General features: G+C 38.1%; 1 protein-coding gene across 11 annotated transcripts in view; it reads left to right on the forward strand.

Moving 5' to 3' along the window:
* Nucleotides 1-3,071: 3,071 nt before the first annotated feature.
* The window catches only part of INPP1 (inositol polyphosphate-1-phosphatase), a 55,854-nt gene continuing 43,248 nt past the window's right edge, over nucleotides 3,072-15,677 (forward strand). For 2 of the 11 annotated variants that reach the window (XM_007494520.3, XM_007494523.3), the window contains exon 1: nucleotides 3,072-3,259. The gene's annotated coding sequence lies outside the window, so the exon portion shown is untranslated. Of the gene's footprint in view, nucleotides 3,260-4,600; nucleotides 4,870-9,549; nucleotides 10,717-15,677 lie in introns of those variants that run through there. The other 9 variants (XM_056794127.1, XM_016433749.2, XM_007494519.3 and 6 more) reach the window with 8 other exon arrangements.

A 15,677-nucleotide genomic window follows, 5' to 3' on the forward strand; every position in this document is an offset into this window, starting at 1 on the left:
AAGAGGACCAGTGACATCACAAAATGATGTCTTGTCTTCCTCATGAACTGGATTTAAGTAAGGAAGAGTTGCAGTCATCAGCCTCACTTTCTCTCCCAGTCATTTAAGTCAATGACAAGACAAATGTCAAGGAAACTGACAATGGCCTGTGTAATATTAAAAATTAATATTATGCCAAATGTAATATTTAGAAATTGGTATGGAAATATAATATTAGTTTTAAAAAAAGATTATTGTGATTGCCATTTATAAAATAATTAACCCTTAATAAGTCATAAGGATGATAGTAGATTTTGACAATTTAATTTTAATATAAATATAGTCTAAGAAAGAAATAAGCAGGGAAGGAAATAGAAAAATATTTCCTAGCCTGTCACCCTAATCTTACCAGCCATAACTCTTATTCCTGGGTCATGTTTCTAGGGGCTCTTAACCTGTGACCTCTGTTTAGAGTGTTCCAGCCATGCTAATGGGCTGGCTCAGACTAGCAGAAAGTTAATGACCTTGGGAGGAAGGGATTCCCTTTGGACCTGAGATTCAGTGGATGATGTTGGCATCTTCCATGTTTTATCAAGTTCAAAGTGCTTTACAATACCTACTTCAAGTCATGGAGCAGTGAGAGGATAGAGTACTGGGCCTTGACTCAGGAAGACCGGGGTTCAAATCTGAACTCAGACACTAGCTATGTGACCTTAGGAAAGCAGTTTAATCCTGTTTGCCTCCATTTCTTTATCTGTAAAATAAGCTGGAGAAAGAAATGGCAAATCATTTCATTGGCATTTTTTGCCAAGAAAATCCCAAATGGAGTCACAGTCAGACACAATTAAAAACAGCTCAGCAACCTGTGTCAGGCATCATGCTAAGCACTTTACAAATATTCATCTCATTTAATCTTTACAACAACCCTGTGAGGTAGGGGCTATTATTATTCCCACTTTACAGCCAAGGAAACTGAGGCAAAGAGAGGATAAGTGACTTGCCTAGCTAGTAAGCATCTGAGACCACATTTGAAGTCGTCTTCTTAATTCCATTGACTCTATCCACTGTAAGAGTTAATTGAAGTTGAGGTGGGGATGAGTAATCAATCAATATGAGAAGTGGGAAGACTACTTCTGCTACTGAGAAGTCATACTTCCCCTAGAGGTGAAACCTTTCCAAACCACAATGGCAAGGAAAAGTCAGATATTGGCCTAAATTCAGATCTTCATCATCTGTAACCTCAGCTGAGCCATTCTTAGCTAGCTACTGGGCTAGCTTTATGTGAATTGATGTATAGTGAAAAAAGAGGAACCAATGCTATACATGACAATAGGAAATGTGAATAAAAGAGGTTACTGTTGTGTAAAAACCAATATTGGTCAGAGATCAGACAAGGAAACATAGGCAAGGAATTAGAGGGATAGAATGTTTCCTCCATTATCAGATGTATCAATTGTAATGATTGTTTCTGTTTAACTGTTTTTCTCTGATACAAAAGAGACAAATGTGATATAAATACATGTATTGTTTCTTGTTTAGTCATTTCCATTGTGTCTGACTCTTTGTGATCTCATTTAGAGTTTTCTTGACAAAGATATTAGAGTTGTTTGTCACTTCACTTCCTCCTCAGCTCATTTTACAGATGAGGAAACAGATGTAAAAAGGGTTGTTTCTTGCTCAGGGGCACATAGCCAGTAAATGTCTGAGATTGCATTTGACTTGTCTTCCTGACCAGGACCACCACTATATCCACTGCTCAGTTTTACATAGCACTGACCACACCCTCAAACAGGACATATGAATAATCCGAAGTACCCATCAGGTGCTTTAAAGTGAGCAAAGTTTTATTCTGTTAAAGGGTAAGGACAAGTCATGGCATGATGAGAAAAGATCCAAGTCTAACCCCAAATACCAAGGTACCTACAGTTGTGACAAGACAAAGAGGGTAGAGCTGCAACAATGGTATTGTTTGCTTCATGACAAGTGCGAGTTTGTCCAGCATCAACCAATCTATTTTCAGAGTCTGTCTAGCATCAACTAGGGGGATAGTCAGTTTTGTTTGGTGACTAAAAGCCTCTTCATAACAGCCATGTTGGCTGGGCTGTGGCTCCTACAGGTGTTTTCCATTACTCAGAACTGACATATTTAGTCTTAGCTGACCCATGGTTCTGAGCTGTGGTTTTGACAGTGACAGATTGACAGCAGCAGAGCTCACCCTGCAAGTACTCGAACAAAAGAATGTAGTTATGCCAAGCTCACAGTACATCTTGATTGGGGGAGATATGCTCAGCTGCTAGGTCTGGGCCTGGAAAACATGACAACTCAGAAAAAGGAGAGGCAATAGCAAGGGGTTCATTTTGGAGTCCTGACAACACACACATACACATACATATATATTCTTTTTTTTTCTGTTCTAAAAACCCTTACCTCCCATCTTGGAATCAATGCTGTGTATTGACTCCATGGCAGAAGAGTGGTAAGGGCTAGGCAATGGGGGTTAAGTGAATTGCCCAGGGTCACATAGCTGGGAAGTGTATGAGGCCAAATTTGAACCCAGGACCTCCCATCTCTAGACCTGACTCTCAATCCACTGAGCTACCCAGCTGCCCCCCATACAAATATATTCTTGCAGAAAAAATAACAGGAAAGAAAAAGGAAGGAAACAACATTTATCAAACACTTACTATGTTCCAGGGACTGTACTAAGCATGGAGGATACAAAGAATTTCTGCCCTCAGACTTTTCATTCTAATGCCAGAAGTCAACACATAAAAGGGGGCAGAAAGTTGGAGTTGAAGGGGGCAAGAGGAAAAGCATGGCTTTCAAATTCAGAAAATCAGGAGTAGGGCTGAGAGAAGAGTGAAGGCATATTATAGAAAACTAAAGAAAGTCTATAGAAGACTAAGGTAAACAGGAATGTTTTAGGAGAATGTTTAAGAATCAAAGGAAATGACTCATCGGTAATGTGCCTTGCTAAAGAGAATAACCTTTGGACTTCCCAACGGAGAACCTTATTATCTCCCCACCCTAAACTGATCTGGGAAAGTTTACAAAGATTCTTAAGTTCTGGGATAAGCCACAGAGAGCTGTATTTCCTAAACTTTCTGTTCTCAGGCACCCAGCCCCCAACTTTGCTTTGTTCTATGGGGACATAAAGGGACCCAGATCCTCAGAGTAGCATTGGACACACCAAGACATTGGAGCTTATATTTCTTTTCATCCAAGAATTCAGAAAGCTTGACAACCAACTGATTCACTAAAATACCACCTCTGTAGAAAGGTAAGTGACAGAAATGACTGTTTCTAGTTTAAGAATTTTTAAGCAGTTAGAACAGGAGTTTTAATATATAGGAAACCAGTGGTAAAAAAGATTGAAGTTTCATGCCCCGTGCATTTACTTTCACCAGAAGCCAATCATATTCCTCAGCAATCATATTCTTTGGGAAAGGGAAGTAACTAGAGAAATTTCAGTCAGGAATTCATCTAGAAATGCAGTTGTTTTTTCTCTTGGCACCTCAGCCTTACTTTCTCTTTCCCCAAATCAAATTCTCCCTTACACAGTTTTTATAATATATGACAGTCCTGCCCAAATCCCTGCAACATGTGAGAAAATTAAACTCTGAGATTAAATTCAACATATGTATTGAACACCCAACATGTATAAGACATTGTATTAGGCACTTTGGGAGAAGGGACAAATGAATAATAAGATCTCTTATCTTAAGAGAGGAGAAATACTCATATGGAAAGAATTAGGTTAGAGAAAACTAATGGAAAGAAAACTGAATTTTGGTAGCTTTTTTGTAATTAGGATGCCAAGATTACTTTGACCAAGAGAGACCTCTGCACAGCTGAGGTGAGAGAGGGACTGCTAATTCCCGTTATAAGTCCCAAGAGAACAGAAGCCACCTATAAAAATGACCCCAGAAGAGCTAGAGATGACAGCATTCAGCATTGGTTATCCAAGAGTCAAATTTGGGTTTTAGGCCAGTAGAACTAAGGATTCTGGTTCATTCTCAGAAAGGGAGGTGCTAAATGGGTGTAAAAGTATCTGGGTTCTCTGACCAATGACAAGATTGATTATCAAATGCTACTCAAATGGTGGGTAACAATACCACTAATATAGCCAGGCAATGTCTATTGGCACAAGGCCATGTGCTCCTTTTGGGGCAGGATGGTATCAGAACAATAGAATAAAGTATACTTTATAAAGTATGGTAAGTACTACAAAGAAATGTATACTTTGCATGGGACACTAATCTGTGGTTACTGCAGTGATACATCTCCTGTGGTATTTGGTTTACTATCTACCACACTATATGATGTGGAACAATCCATACTTTACATATAACTAAGTTGTGTGGAATTTGACAATGTAGTATAATGTGTACCTATAGACTGTACGGGCACACACGCATGCATGCACATACACACACACACACACAACACCCCTGATGTATTTACAGTTTTTTATTTTGTAACTTGAGTAGAGAGCATAGCAGCAATTCCCAATGACAAGCACCACAACCCTGAGCACAGGTGCTGATTAGAAGAGAATAAGGACTCCATTTCCCATGAGCCCATGAGCCTGGGACAGGCATTAATTGGATAAGAGCAAGATTGCTGGGAGGAAGAAGCTGAAAAAGAGTTGTTAGAAAGAGCAGTCATCGGTGGTAGTTACAGTAGAGGAAATGTTAGCTGTCAGACCAGTGTCTGAGGCTTCAAAAGATCAGGCAGGGTCTACTGGAGTTGTGGTGACTTGGCTGGGCTGTACATAGGAACAATGTCGATAGATGCATTCTAGACATGAGGAAGAGAGACGCAAGAGCAAAGAAACTCAAAGAGGGAAACTAGAGAAAAGAAGCACCAGAATCAAGAAAGGAAATCAAGGTAAATTTCTGGAAACCATTCTAAATCCTTCTACTATGTAGAGACTTCTCTTTTGATCAAGTCAACCAGTATTTATATTAAGCACCTATCATGAGCTAGGCACTATGCCAAGCATTGGTGATGTAAAGAAAGGCAAAAATAGTTTCTACTCTCTTGATCTATTGACACTTTTGAAATACATTTTCATTAATAACCTTTGTTTTTCCAACAATTTCCTATAATTCCCAGTGTATTTTCTCCTCCTTTCCAGAACCCTATTATAAAAGAATGTCTGAATGAAGTAAAAGATAATATAATAAAAGAAAAAAAAACACATTTAGCAAAACTAATGAAAATACTTAAAAATATGAAGACACTATATTTCTATTGTGGAATTATATTGTGCAAGGAAGTAGGCAGAGGCATCATTTCAAGCTTGGTCATTATAATTTTGCACTATTTGGTTTCAGTTGTATTGTTCTTTACATTACTTTTTTATAGTCATTATGTATATTGTTTTTCTGGTTCTGCTTATTTCACATTGTGTTATGTGGATTCCTCATATTTGTCATTTCTTGTATAGTAATATTCCATCATATTCATCTTCCATAATTTTTTAGCCATTCCTAGTCAATGAACTTTCATTTTCTTTCTAATTCTTTGTTACTATAAAAGATACTGCTATAAATATTTTGATCTATATAGGGCATCTCATTTTGTCATTGACCTCCTTGAATATATGCCTAGCTACTAAATTTCAGTGTCAAGAAAGATGAATACTAGGAAAAAGTAATTGCATTTGCTGGTGAGGAAGTGGCCTTTGAAATAAAATTTTCAGTAACAGGAGACTAGAAGGCAGATTGCTAAGGATTAAGCTACTTTCCAAGACTATAAATTGCAGAACGATTGCTGATCAGTATTAGTAGAAGGAACTTCCTCTTCCAGAGTTCCCAATCAAATCATAAATGCTGATCCCCCCAAAAAGAAGTAGGCATGCATGAATTGAGAAACTAGAAACTGCAAATGCAGATTACTCTTTTGAGAAATTTAACAAAGGGACAGTGAGAAATAGAATGGGGGCTTAAAAGCATAGCATAGCCAATAGAAACACCTTTTTTTAGGATCAAGATTCATAGAATCATGGAACCTGAGTTGAAAAGGATTTCAGAGGCTATCTACTCCAATCCATACCAGAAGGAAAATTCCTTTTTACAATCTCCCCAACAAGTGACCATTTAGTCTGAAGATCTCTGGGAGGGGAACTGGAGACAGTTCATTACTATTCATCATATTACTAATGAATTGTTGTAATTCTTGGGGAGTTTTTCCTTACATGATACCTAAATTTTCTTATTTTTAGCTTCTATATATTCTTCCTATTTCTTTTCTGCAAGGCCAAGCAAAACAAGTTTAATCTCTTTTCTACATGACATGTCACATACTTAAAAAGAGTTATCAAAGTCCCCCTTCATTTTTCTCCCCATTTTCCCATAAACATCCCTTTTTCCTTCAAGTAGTCCTTATATGGCATGAACTTGTGGTCCTTCACCACCCTGGTTGTCCTCTTCAGGACACTTTCCAATTTATCAGTGTCCTTCCTAAACTTTGGCCTCCTGATGTAGACAGAACCCAGAACATGACACTAGATATTTTGTGACCAGAGTGGAGTACAATGGAATTGTTCCCTCCTTATTCCTATATATTTCCCCCCAATTTTTAATTATTCCAAATGTTTACAAAGCAATATAAGCATTTTCATATACAAACAAAAAGAAGATAGTACACAGGTGAAATTACAAATCTTCTATATGCTTACTTTTCTTCCTATCTACATAATAAATGTGTCTACAAGTGTCCCAGCCCCTCTCTAAACTCTCCCCCACTCCCATCTCAAAGAATATCATCAGGGAGTCCAACATGTTCATATAAATTAAGTCTTTCACATTTTACCTTTCTCTTCACTTTCTGGAGATAACATTCACAGTTTATTTTTCCATTATTAGTTCATTCTAGCATTACTATTCCCCTCTTAATGAAGCCTAAGATTACCTTTTTTTTTTACTGCCATGTCATATCACTTACTCAGTGACTTTTTTAGTTAAATGGCTATTTAGCCATGTTCATACTATCTTTGATTTATAAAGTTAATTTTTTAAACCTATGTGTAAGTCTTCACCTTGAGTTCTATTAAATTTCATCTAATTAGATTCAACCCAATAGTTCTAAGTTGTTATTACCTTCTTGGATTCTACCTATTCTCTGATGGTTAGCTCATCTTTGGCATGTTAAGAATAAGGAAGGAAGGGGACAGCTAGATTGTTCAGTGTGGATAGAGAACCACTTGGAGATCCTAGTAGATGGGAGGTCCTAGGTTTAAATTTGACTTCATGTACTTCCTAGTTGTGTGACCCTGGGATAGCCACTTACCTCTTATCACTTAATCCTAAACCATTCTTTTGCCTTAGAACTAATATATAGTCATGATTCTAAGATGGAAATTAAGAATTAAAAAAAAAAATAAAAGTAGGGAAGGAATCAATAGTGAGATAGAAGATTTGAGAGAAAGAAAATGGAATAATTATGCAGCAAGATTTTGGAATCGGTAGTAGGGCATGGGGTCAAATTCATAGACAAAATTAACTAATCTTGGCAAAAAAAAAGAGACACTTCTTCATCTGAGACAGGAAGAGCAAGAGAAAAGAAAGGGCAAGTTAAGAGAAACATTGGGATAGACAGTAGAGAAGTTGAGAGAATTCCCAGATGGCAGATTGCTAAGCAATAAGCAACTTTCAAAGTCTTAAATTGCAGAACAATTGATAATATGTTTTAGGAGAAGGCATTTCCTCACCAGAACTTCTAAGCAATTAGTTTGATATAGAAGAAAGGGCAATGGATTATGAATAAAAGGACCTGGGTTCAGGTTCCAGCTTTGCTACTAATTTTATTTCTGCTGAACTCAGTTTCCTCAGGGGCTTAAAAAAAAAAAGTTGGATTCAACAACCACTAAAGTCTCTTCTAAACATTAACTTGTGGGATGCTTAGTTTCTTGTAAGGGCATGACAAATAAAGATGATAGCTCCATGCTTCATGCTATCTGGACCAAGTATTAAGAATTACTTAGGAAAACAGAGCAGCATAGTAGACAAAAGGAAATCTCAAGACTTGACTCTTAGATTTGCTACCTATGTGACCAATGACATTTAACCAAACATTTGTTAAGCACCTACTATGTGCCAGGGTCTGTGCTAAGTCTCCAAATTACAAATGAAGCACTGATATGCTTCCATAGAGGAAGTTCTAACACCAGGGATGAAATCATAGGTCCCAGAAAAGTTGGGGGCTGTGCTGGCTTGGTTTTCATTTAAACCTGACAGCACCTGGATAAAAATGTTGGGGACATGATTGGTACTGTCAACATGAAATCTAGAAACCTCAAACTTGTAGCCTACTAAGATCTGAGGAGCCCCAAGCTTTAGGACTAGCTTGTAAGTTGGAGACCCCAAAACTTGTACTTGTTCCCTGTTGCCATGAGAATCCACCCTGAGGGAATCCCAGGCTAGCAGTTTCAGATTGAATAATGGACCCCTAGGTAAAAGACAATCGATGTCTGGTGGGGCCAAGCTCAAGCCAAGTGACTCTTAGGCAGCCTGTCAAGTCTCATAAGCTGAAGGTCCCGAGTTATATTCTCAAAAGCAGGATGTGATGCAGTGGAAGAGGCTTCTGGAGACAAGAAGAGTCATTTGGCTTGGACTTGGCCCCACCTGAGAGTGATTGTCTTTTACCTTGGGGTTCATTATTCAGTCTGAAACTACTAGCCTGGGATTCCTCTGAGGGTGGATTCTCATGGTAACAGGGAACAAGTACAAGCTTTGGGATCTCCAACTTACAAACTAGTCCTAAAATTGGGACTCCTCAGATCTTACTAGGCTACAAGTTTGGGGTTTCTAGATTCCATATTGACAGTACCCATCTTCTCTCCATAATAGAGAGTAGATTTTGTGAATTTAGAGTTAACCTAACCTAATCTTCATAGATGGAAAAACTAAAGCCGCCCCCAAAGTGAAATGACCTTGGCAGAGCCTAGACTATAATCTTCAGTTCCAAGTCTTTTTCCTACCTCACATTGCTGCTGATGTATTACCAATAACAAAAGCTAAAATTTTAAATCGATGTAAGGGTTGCAAATTACTTTACCTGGAAAGTGAACTCCCCAAAGGTACTGATGTGTCCAGCAAAGTATCCAATATTTTTGATGCTCAACAAATGTTAAAAATAACAATTATTGCAGCTAGGTGGCGCAATAGACAGATTACTGGACCTGGAAGTCTGGAAGACCCGAATTCAAATATAACTCAGACACTTACTAGTTGGGTAAACTGTCGTAAATCACTTTGCCTTTCAGCCTGAGTAACCGTATCTGTAAAATGGGTACGATAATAGTATCTACCCTACAGGCTTGTTTTCAGAATCAAATGGGATAAGTGTTCCATAAATGCAAGCTATTGTTATTTTCTACTTGAAACAGGGTTTGTCAGTTTCATCTCTTCTGTGTTCCCAGTGCTGCCATCCCAACTGTCAACCATTTAATCCCCTAAAGAGAAAGATTTTCTTTTAAAGTCTTTTATTGTAGGTGGCTCTAAATGAGAAAGACAACAGTAGATTAGGGGACCCCGAGAGACCTCTTTTCTCAGTATTTCTTCCTCTGAATCAGAACGCCCGGCGTATGACAGCTTATGGTGTCACTTGCGGGCGGTCTAGAGGGCAGCTGCGGGACGCGGGACTAGTTGCTCTCACCGGGAGATTGACTATCTTCAGGGTTCACTAGTTTCCCCAGGGCAGCCTCAAAGGAAATAAGTGGGCGGCCATCTGCGGCGGATGCTGTAGTCACTCTTTGTGGAGGACCCAGGCTAGGGAACATGGACGAATTTGCTCCTTCATCGAATTCTCCCTCAGCCTCCCCCCGCCCCCGCATCTGGGCCAGTTTCTTCCTCCCTGCCCTTCCCCCTCTTAGCTCAGGCAGTCAAAGGTTTCAAGCTCTGCCTCCCAGCTCCAGTCCTGGCTCTAGCATAGCCCTGCCACTTAGCAACCCTTCTGATTGCATCTCACGGCCCACCTCCTCCTATTTAACTCTCCTCCTCCCCCTCCTCCGCCTCTTCCGTTCCTCCGGGGAAAGGCAGAAACATCTGCATCACCCTTCTCCCACCTCAGCCCCTGCTTAGGTAATACATTTTCCTTTTCCTTCTTGGCTCACTACTTCTGCTGCTGCTCTCAAGGTCAGATGGGCCCCGGGAGGGAGGAGGGCTTGGAGGAGGAGGAGGATGGGAAGGGGGAAACAGAGTGCTAGAAGCAACTTTAAACAGGCCCTGTGTGGCCCCCATCCTCTCTTAAAGGCCTGAGTTAGCAACTATGGGTGAGGAGAGTTCTGTCTCCAGCAGCTATCCACCCAGCCTCCGGGTGTAAAAAATCCACCCCCACTCCCCACCCCCAAGTCCTAAAAGCAGGGACGTGAGTGGCTGCGGCGACAATCTGTTTTGCCAACCAGCAGGAGAGGGGGGTGGAGCCCAGGCGGTTTGCACTCTCTCCCTCTGCTCTTTGAAAACAACCAGAAAGACTTGAAATGGGGTTGGGAGGGAAGGTTAGCGGGGGACTTGTCTTAGTCATAAGGGTGGCTTGTTTTTAGATCTGTAGAAGGAGGATACTAGCTGTTCTGACATTTGGGAAGCTGAGCCACAGGGTCTACAGGTAGGTGGCAAGCTGGAACTGCTTCCTTTCGTATTGTCTGCAGTAAGAGACCTTTTGCTCGCCCACCCTCCTAGTGGGAACTCATGGCTGTCAACTAACTCTGATACCTTTTGGAGGCATCGGCACGTATGTAAAAATAAACTTACTATGCCTCAGATTGGGGAAAGGTTCTGTTTTCACGCTTTTAATAGTCCATATTACCCAAACATTTGCAAGAGTTTGGGGAAGCTTATCCAAGTTATAGGGTCCAAGTGGAAAGTGGGGAAGATGATTAACCTTTAAAAAAAATTCTGACCCGCATATTCTAGGATGTTAAAAAAAAAAGATTTATAAAGGAAATAAGCATTAGATATGTGTCTATGTGTTCGAGATGAACCAAGCCAGGAGTCAGATCGTTCGTAACAAATCACATTTTGAACTGGAACTTTTTTTCAAATGGAAACAATTAAGGGCAGAGCAAAGTAGCTAGCTGACTTACATGTAAGATCCCAGGTGCTGAATAAAACAGGAATCTGCCCTTTTCTTTTTGCTTCAGAACTTTGAAATTAAAGAAATTGCTCTAGAATCAGCTCTTGGACTAGATGGGTAGCTGTTTACTGCTGAAAATAAGATAACCTTGCAGTCAATGTGAAATTTTAGGTATTATTTAAGTGACCTCATTCTTACCCTTTGAAAGAGTTGATAAAAGGGAAAAATAAAGGAAGTGGGAGATTGATTTCACTTTGGAAACTTGTTAATGTTCCAGTATGGCTTCTTGTTTTCCACTTTAAGCGATTCTGGAGTTGGGTTTGTTTGTTTGTTTGCTTTGGCTGTACTCTTGTTACAATTTTATTCAGAAAATGTTTTTTAAATGGCAGGGTATAGGAATTTGTAATTTTCTACATTTCCTGTGGGGGGATGCTAATACTTTATTTTTAGAATAGATGCTGTATTGAGAATATACTTTTGGAGAAATTTTATCTCAGCCTCTTATGTTTTCAGATGCCCTATTTACATTTCTAGAATTTATATTTCTTTAATGGCCACTTACAAAGGAGGCAATGCAATAACTTTCTGAATGACATGTTGGTTCTGTAAAACAAAGGTTGTATATAATATGAACTATTCATGTTCTTTAATATGATCTCATTCTATTTCCTTCTCTAAAAACAATGGTAATTTTAATATTCTGTTTTCACTGTGGTAGATAACCTATATAAATAAGTTTTTATCATAGTCTTCCCCACTAACCTTCCCTTCCTCCTCCCAGAGAGCAATCCCATAACAACATAGTATCTTTATTTTTTTTTTAACCTTTACCTTCCAACTTAGAACCAATACTGTGTATTGGTTCCAAGACAGAAGAGTGGTAAGGGCTAGGCAATTGAGGTTAAGTGACTTGCCGGGGGTCACACAGCTGGGAAGTGTCTGAGGTCAAATTTTAACCCAGGACCTCCCATCTGTAGACCTGGCTCTCAATCCACTGAGCTACCCAGCTGCCGCCACAAATAATATTTTTAAAGACAAAAAGGGGAGAAATATCAATACATTAAAAAAGGCCAAAAATATGAGCAATGTGTAATATCTCAGGAACTTATACTCTCCACAAAGGGGTGAATTGGTAGGGTCTTCTGTATCTTTTATTCTCAAATCACACTTAATCTTTTATAATTTTGCTGCATTCAATTTTCTGTTTTTTGCAGTGGTAGTTTCCAGTTTCATTGTTATAGACATTTTTATTTTCTTGAGTCAACTTTTTATGCTCCATAAATTCATATAGATTATTCCATGCCTCTTTGTAGTCATCACATCTATAATTTTTTTTTTAAATAAAACCCTTACCTTCTGTCTTGGAGTCAATACTGTGTATTGGCTCCAAGGCAGAAGAGTGGTAAAGGGCTAGGCAATGGGGGTCAAGTGACTTGCCCAAGGTCACACAGCTGGGAAGTGTCTGAGGCCAGATTTGAACCTAGGACCTCCCATCTCTAGGCCTGGCTCTCAATCCACTTGAGCTACCCAGCTGCCCCCAAGATAAGGGTTAATTTAAAAAATTATAGATGTGGGTGGGGGCAGCTGGGTGCCTCAGTGGATTGAGAATCAGGCCCAAAGATGAAAGTCCTGGGTTCAAATCTGGCCTCAGACACTTCCCAGCTGTGTGAACCTGGGCAAGTCACTTAACCCCCATTGCCTAGCCCTTACCTCTCTTCTGCCTTAAACCAATAACCCGTATTGATTCTAAGATAGAAGGTAAGGGTTTAATAATAATAATAATTATAACAACCCTTAGTTACTATTGGTTCCAACGCAGAAGAGTGGTAAGAACTAAACAATTAGAATTAAGTGAATTGCCCAGAGTCACCACAACTGGAAAGTAACTGAGGCCAAATGTGTCACTCTCCAACTGATGGGCATATATCTACCTTGTTTCCAATTCTTTGCTACAAAATATAAAATATAAAAACGTCTGCTATAAGTATTTTGATATATATGAGGACTTTCTTCTTATCTATAGCTTTCTTGGGGTATAAGCCAAGTATGTCTGGGTCAAACGGTATGGACATTTTTAATCTCCTCATTTTCATCATTCCAAATTGCTTTTCAAAATGGTTGTATTGATTCACATAGTTCTACCAACCAGGGCATAGTTCTACCAACCAGGGCATAGTTCTACCAACCAGGGCATAGTTCTACCAACCAGGGCAACCATGACTCTATCATCCTACAACTTCTTCCAACAGTGACCATTGCCATTTTTGATCATTTTTCATCATTTATAGGTCATGAGGTAAAATCACATATATATGTATATATATGCAGGTACACACACATATATACACATTTATTAATTGTTACTATATCTTGGATAACAAATCCATGTCAGAGAAACTGATTACAAATATTTTTCCCCATTCAGTTGCTTTCCTTCTTATTCTAGGTACATTACTTTTGTCTCTATAGAAGTTTTTCAGTTTTATATAATCAAAGAATATTTTTCTCTTTTGTAATTGTCTTTATCCCTTGTTCAGTTACAGGTGGGAACTCCTACCCATAGCAATGAGAGGCACATGATCATTTCCTCTTTTAATACATTTTATTATATGAATTTTAATATTAAAGTTGCATATCCATTTACAGTGTATTATGGAACATGGTGTAAGGTTTTGCTCTAAATCAAGTTTTTGCCAGTTCAATTTCCAGTTTTCCTATCAATTTTTAATTAAATAGAAAGTTCATTCCTTGTCAATTTATGTCTTCCATTTTATTGGGAAAAGTTTGTCATATATAAATTTAAATCTCAGCAAGTTGTTACTAGTGTACTTAAGAAACATTTTTTAACATATATTATTTCATTAACATTTTAGATGTCAATTTTAAAAATACTTTAAAAATTCCAGGTAAAAACTATTTCAGTTTTGATCCAATTAGAGAACTCTTTTCTCTCTTTTCTATCATACTGTTAACATTTTTTCCAAGTCCCTCTAGCTTACTTTTTTTTTTTAATTTTAAAAAATCTCTTACCTTTGGTCTTGGAATCAATACTACATGTTGGTTCAAAGAAGTGACCTGCCCCCATCACACAGCTAGGAAGTAAGTACCTGAAGCCATATTTGGGACCTCCTGTCTCTAGGTCTGGCTCTCAGTCCACTAAGCCATTCAGCTGCTCCCTCTTGCTTATTTTTCTATATACTTGTGGAGAAGATAAAGGGGTAAAATTAGGGGAGCTTTTTAAAAAAATCATTCCTTTTAAAACCCAAGTTCCCTTCCTCACCTCCAAAGGTAACCACTTATCCTTGTCCTTCAATTACTTAGGTATAAAGGCCATTTTAAAAGCCAGCTAGCATAATCACATAGATAAAACTAGCTTTTAGAGCCAACAAGACTGGGATTCAAACCCCATTTGATTTATGTGTTAGCTATTTGAATGGAGGCAGCTCACTTAATCCTTTTGAGCCTATTTCCTCATTTGTAAAATGGACAAAACAATAGCATCCAGTGGGTGTATAAAAGTAATTTTTATATGGTAAGTAAATTTTTAAAGTGCAATGAAAATGTGAACTACTATTATTATTACCATAGGATCAAGGAGAAAAGACTTTTGTTTTTACCAACTGAACACTGGTATGCTCCTAAATGACTCACTTTAAGTTAATTTGAATATTTAATTGCTTGAGAAATAAATATTACTCTGTTCTTTACATAATGGCAATTATATCATTTCCTCTTGATTCTACTGAGAGTCATAATTAGCATCAAAGGGAGTTATCCTTCAAAATTCTCTTTAAGGGAAATCTAATTCAATTTAAAACCCTGCAGTAATTTTTTCTTTATCAGCAGCTTTTTAAAGAACTGGACTGCAGTCCTTACAACATTGTGCCAATTTGTCTAGCTGATTCTGAGGCATCAGCATTTTTTATAATTTAAAAACCTAGGATTTTGAAAGCAAATTTCATATATTTCCCCAATCCATTTTAATTTGGGAATAATGATATATTATGGAAAAATTATAGCTGAAGGGATAAATTTATAAAACAGACATGTGGAATCAAAAGATAATGAAACAACCCAATTAAATGATCACATTGCTATAAGAAGTAGAAGATTTTCATATTTATAAACTAGTTGAGGATAACTTCATGACTCTCTAAATCTAGCTTTGCGCCTTTACTCCTTCCTAAGAAAGGAGTTTGTAATATTTACATTATGACTTTGATTCATCATACTATTTTATGAAGTATAAGTGAAACAAAATATACTTGCTTTAAAACTGGTAACTGGTCTTGAAGAATTAAGTCTAATCCTGACTTGCTTGTTAAACCTAAAATGACAGATATGACAATGGAATAAAGAAAGTACAAGTTAGAAATTTTGTAATTTTTTCCTCAGTATAATATCTTACAGTTTAAATAATTATATTTAAATAAATACAAATACAGAACCAGATTTATCTCCACCCACACCCACCTTAAAAAAAATATGAATTCAGGTTCAAGAAAATCTGTGAGTCAACAACCACTAAAATCCATTAGCACATGAGATCTCACCCTTGTGTTGACTCTGAATAAATGTCTTATTTTGAGCTAATGGGTCATCAAATTGAACAAACCACC

The sequence above is a fragment of the Monodelphis domestica genome, chromosome 4 (genome assembly GCF_027887165.1).
Source record: "Monodelphis domestica isolate mMonDom1 chromosome 4, mMonDom1.pri, whole genome shotgun sequence".
Classification (NCBI taxonomy): domain Eukaryota; kingdom Metazoa; phylum Chordata; class Mammalia; order Didelphimorphia; family Didelphidae; genus Monodelphis; species Monodelphis domestica.